This window comes from Pteropus alecto, unplaced genomic scaffold (assembly GCF_000325575.1).
Source record: "Pteropus alecto unplaced genomic scaffold, ASM32557v1 scaffold301, whole genome shotgun sequence".
Taxonomy (NCBI): Eukaryota; Metazoa; Chordata; class Mammalia; order Chiroptera; family Pteropodidae; genus Pteropus; species Pteropus alecto.
Genome location: NW_006431043.1, coordinates 517093 through 522853, shown reverse-complemented (window position 1 = coordinate 522853; position 5761 = coordinate 517093). Strand labels below are relative to the sequence as shown.

General features: G+C 32.3%; 1 pseudogene; it reads left to right on the top strand.

The window, feature by feature from the left end:
* The first annotated feature begins 3992 nt into the window (after positions 1-3992).
* LOC112485500 lies at positions 3993-4111 on the top strand (annotated as a pseudogene).
* The last annotated feature ends 1650 nt before the right edge of the window (positions 4112-5761 follow it).

Sequence of the window (5761 nt, the reverse complement as noted above, 5' to 3'; positions counted from 1 at the left end):
ATAGAGCTATATTACTCCAGAGAAGATAGGCAGCGCATACATGCCGTGAATGGAGAAAGTATTAGGGCTAGATTGGTGGCATTATCAATAATAATACTGAACACTTTACTATGTGCCATGGATTGTTCTAAGTATTCTACATAATTATTTCATTTAATCTTTACAACAACCCTATGAGGTAGGTACTACTAATACATAAAGGAAAATGTGATCATTTGGAAGGTCTACATAAGAATGCCTAGTAATATTTGTGCCCTTGGTGCTTATGTGGTGTGTATGTAGTTACTCAATCCAGATTTGTTGAACTAATACTCTGAAATATTTATGATTAACATTTAGAGTCTACAATACTTATGTAGTTGTTGAAGCAAAGGTTCTTGGCAAGTTGTAAACAACAAACAGCAAGCTGGTTGTTAAATGTTCTGGGTTTCTAAACTTGACCCTGCTTTTTCATTTGTTAAGAACTTGAGGTGATCGCTTCAACTCCTGGAATCCCTAAAATCTTCCCTTTAAAGAAAGAATTTGAGACTAGGTCATCCGTAAGAGTCTATCTGTATTTAAGTAAAAGACATTCAAAATGCATGGGGAATTTTTCACACAGGGTCCACTTAATAACCAAGAAACATTTCTAAATACATTAACCATGTATATTTATAGTAGAGATAATGCTAGGTGACTGAAGTTCATATTTAGGCAAGGGTTTTGTGACAAGACAGACTGAGGTTTGCATTCCAGCCCTAAAACTTATTAGCTGCAAGCGACTTTTCCTCTTTGAGCATCGGTCTCCTTCTCTGTGAAATGGAAAAAGGAAAATTGCCAACTTGTTTTTAGAATTAATTAAGATAACTTGCCTTAGTGATGCTCGCTTTGTCTTTTCATTTGAAAAAAAGATTTGAAATGAAAAAGAACAATCTATAAACAAGACCAAATGGTTTTATCTTCATATAGCAATTCAAACTTTGAAAATATAAACTTCTTAAATTTTCCTTTGGATGTTTATAAACATATAACACTCCACAATAGAGGGATATGTGTGTGTGTGTGTGTGTGTGTGTGTATAAAGCTATTGTGTGAATAAAGACATTTCCTTGTTAGCTGAATGAATCTTATAAGTTGAAAGACTAGAATATAAAATGTCTCCCTTGGTGGTTATAAAGGAAAGTGATGTGTACATTTCTGAATGTTCCATTCCACATATCTTAATTGCAGTGGTATTTTAATTGCACAGTGATTGCAGTTTTATAAGGGAGACTTATAAAAATAGTCTATGCTATACTATATTGAATGAAACATTTCAGCATTTAAGAAGATGATATAAATAAGAGTTGTAAACTACATTAAGCTCTTTTTATAAGGTGATTGCTCTTTAATTCCATCTTCACTGCCCATAGACTGAAAACAGTTGGAAAATGAACACTGTAATTGACTAGCATGGGAGATTTTAACACTTACTTGCAGTGTTGAGGGAAATCAGTTTCTGTGCATCTTTTGAACTAAGCTAAAATCTCTATTTAGAGCATTCCTATTAAGTGGCCATCTTATCAAACTTACTTTTATATGTTTCATTCTAATTTCTTTGTGGGATACCCTTGCTCATATAATCGAAAATAAACATGGATATGCTATGCTTTTAAGATCAAGTATGGACTCTTTGATCATTCCTTTGTGTCTATTCCAGGAATTAGGGAAACACATGGTTGAAAAATTACCTTTTTAGAAGTTCCTATGCCCACATTATCTGCTTTGTACTTTCTCATACTCTTTTATTATTACTTTCTTTTCCATTTTTGTCCAACTATTTTCAAATAAATTAATATCACCATGAAGAACGTGCTGATTCAGACAGATGTGTTTAAAGAAATTACAAAGACCGAAGATCACAGCAGCTGTTTTTCATCTAAGTTTTCTCTACATGGGACCACTTTTTGAATAAGTGATTGATATTTATGAGGCGCTAGCCATTAGGCTCTGTCAGGATTGAAACGGCTTTACTGAAAGATAATAAAATAAATAGCTGTTGCAACCATTTTGCTTCTGAATGAACAAACTGAACTAATTGTCTCAGATGTCCTACTCAGCATGTATATTAGGAATAGTTTTGTTCTGAACTTAAAAGTACTATTTTTACATGTTTGTAATTTGAGCTTTCTCCTGTCTAGAAATGAAAATTGGCAAAGTCTAGAACAAACAAATGTGTTTCTATCAGTTTTCTAAGGAAATGAGGTTGGGAACTAATTGGCTTTTAAGGATTTTTTTGTCATGTTTTATGGTTTTAGTTTTCTAGGCTCTGATATTTCTTGATCAGATAATTGAAAAAATTTTGGTAACTTTTATCTATTTTTTACTTTCTTCATATCTCAATTTACCTATAATCAGCTTGTTTGATTATTTGATGAGATTGGGAGTAGATGCATAAAATGCGGTCACCTCCTTTCCTGAAAACAATTGAGGACAAAAACATGGAAAAATAAAGAAGTAAAAATTTTACCTTGGTGAAATAACCAAAAACAAAACAAAACAAAACAACAACAACAACAACAAATACAAAAATACCTCAAATCCTCAATGAATTACAGTAAAATTTGGACCAAATCAAGATAGAAGCTCTAAAGAAATTAATATCCCTTTTCAGTAGTTCTCAGGCATCTATCTCACAGAGCTGTTCATAAGTTGGTGGCCTACTAAGCAGGCCATCCACCCTTTGAACCATAAGGCCATTTACCATGGACGGCCTAGAAAAATGTGGCAAAACCCATGTGATACAAAGAAGTTCAGGGGAAAGTGATGATCAGAGAATTAGATAGACATACCATCATTGGAAGAAGCAAATTTTAATTATGTTCAAGCATAGATGACTAGTAGGTGAGGATGAAGACCTATAATTGCTGACCTTGGTTAGCTAAAGAGTAGTAGAAGCTAAATTGCCATCTAAAGAATCACTGATGTGCTGGATTCACTAAGAGTCAGGCCTTCTACTGACTGGTAGGTGGAAAATACTCTCAGCATTGAATGTCAGGGAGAAAAAGTTTTAATTCTGTTGATCCAAATCTAAGATACTTACTTCCTCAACTCATTCCCTGGGTCTTTCTCCTTTACAGTATTTAATGAAAGTTTGGCTGTAGAACATATGTTCAGTTGTCACTCAATACTTATTTCAACCACATTTTACTTTATTCTTCTGTACTTCAGAGTCTGGAAAGCTAAAAACTCTTTTTTTTTTTTTCTAGCTCCCTTATAGCTAGGGACCTGAAACTTATGTAGAGTCTGTAAGTTAGATGCATTCATATGAATTTTGAAATGCAGAAGTGTTTTTCCCTGTTTTTTTTTTTCTGCTGTCAAGCAAGGCCATGTCTCCACTCCCACCCCTGCCAAAACATACAGTGTTAGTTGCTAGCATCCAGAGTGTCAAGAGGCAGAATGTGGGGTATCTGTTTAGTGCTGGTGTGGATCTGTAAAGAAGGGCATGGCTCTAGAGCCAAGAACTAGGCCACCTAATGTCTATTGGATTGAAGCTATGATTCAGTGTTATTGAAGTCAACAGTTTCAGTGACATCTTTCTGATTAGCTAGTCTTGATAACCGAAGAGGTAGCAGCTCCACTGGTGGGTCTGCTTTGTATTGTTCATTATAAAATAATGCCTGTCAGCACATTCTTTGAAAATTTCCAGTTTGTTTTAAATAGGTTCTTAAAATAACTAGAGACATTTATGTTTCATATAACTGGAATCTGCTTCAAACTTTGACCCAAAAGGCATTTATCTATTCAAAGATGAATTATAATTATAACATAGCCAGTATAGGATATGTACAAAAGTAATGCAAATAAACAAGAGTCAAACATTAAAAATAAAAGACAAAAACAATTTTAGAAAAAATGTTACAATACAAACACAGTTTTAAAAAAATTCTACATTCAGTTTAGAATATTAAAAAAAAATATGCCTTCTCCAAAATAAGGCTTAAGAGATATAAGATTTCAAAGAAGGGAAATGAATCTATGGCCATGATACCCTGAACAAGCCTGATTCAGTCTGATCTCAGAAGCTAAGCAGGGTCGGGTCTGGTTAGTACTTGGATGGGAGACCACCTAGGAAGACCAGGTGCTGTAGGTGTAAAAAATAAAAAAAATAAGGAATTGTAAGCTGACAAAGTCCTTGCAATTTGTGAGGTCAACTAAGGGTTGCCTCTCTTAAACACACACACACACACACACACAACAAAAAAAACAAAGAAAGGAAATGAGAATAAAAGAAACATAAACTGGCAGAATGTAGAAAATAAAAAGAAGAAGGTCATTAAAAGAAAGTCAAATTTGAATCAGCAACAACAGAAATAAAAGAATGAAATAACACTGAGCACCTTTAACTGACATGTATCAATTCAAGTCATTCAAGAAAATACAAATTTGAATGGCCCTAATAGATATATATCAAAATTTATATCCTAAAATCAGAGAACGTATTTTCATTTGAAATGCACACATGACAGTTTTACAAAATTAACTGTACATTTGGTCACACATGTCAATAAGAATCACTAATAATTGTATAAATGTTAAAAAATAAGCACATTACATTATCTTCATAATGTAATGAAACCATAAATTAATAATAAAGAAAAAACACTATGACTTGGAAATAAACACACACTCATAACTTTAAACACTTGTAATTATCTAAATAAGGAAATAAAAATTAGAAGTCATAAATGTCTAACAAATAATCATAAGTAAACACTATATATCAGTACCAATAGGATATGGCTAAAGCAATATTCAGTGTTCTAATAATTTAAAATAGTTTAAATCTTAAAAAGTGTGGCAGATATTGTTGGTTTCCTAACAGTTCCCTACCCCTTAATTACATGCTGGCAGAAATTGCTTTCCACACTTTAGGCTTAAAATAAGAAATGCTTTGTTGGATATAGTTGAATTTGCATGTGGAGCTGGGAACTGTGCTAGCTACCTGTAAAACCTGAGTGACAATAATGCTGATATGGTGAGAATGGTAGAACAGAAAGATACAAAATGCAGGGTGTCCCTTAAAGATATCATTGAATTGCTAAAACCAGCTGTGGAATCAGTGTGCTTGCAGACTTCTTGTTATGTGAGATACTAAATGTCCTTATTGTTTAAGCTACATTTATGAAGATATTCTCTTTCAACAGAAAGTGATACTACAAGCAAGAATGAAAATAAATCAGTTAAGCACTCAATTTAAAAGTTAGAAAGAGAGTAATAAAATTAATGTAAGGAAAGGAAATGAAAGGAATTGAAATAAAGCAACATAACTTAATGTTTAGTAAACCTTAAAAGAATAAATACAAAAAACAAACTGAAAATTGGCTATTTAAGGGAGAATGTAGCAAACCATTCTATAATCAACTAATTTAATTAAAAATAAAGTATAAATATATACTTTTTGAAATGAAAATGGAGGAATAAGTTATTTATTTTTATTAAATTTATTGGAGTGACATTGGTTAATGGAATAGAATAATATACATGCTGTTATTTTTCTTTGCTAATTTTCTTTCTTGCTATTTTTAAAGTAATATCTTCATAAATTTTTCAGAAGAAATTTTTATTATAAAAAGAGAAGACATATGTAGGGTAATATTTTATATGTACACCTCACAAATATCAAAGCTTATTAAATTTCTTCCTGTTTTGTTGTAGTTAATGCATCTCTTAGCAAAGCGCAGAAATTTACCTCATGATCCAAATTCTCTGTTCTTTGCAAAAGCCTAGCATGGATACTATC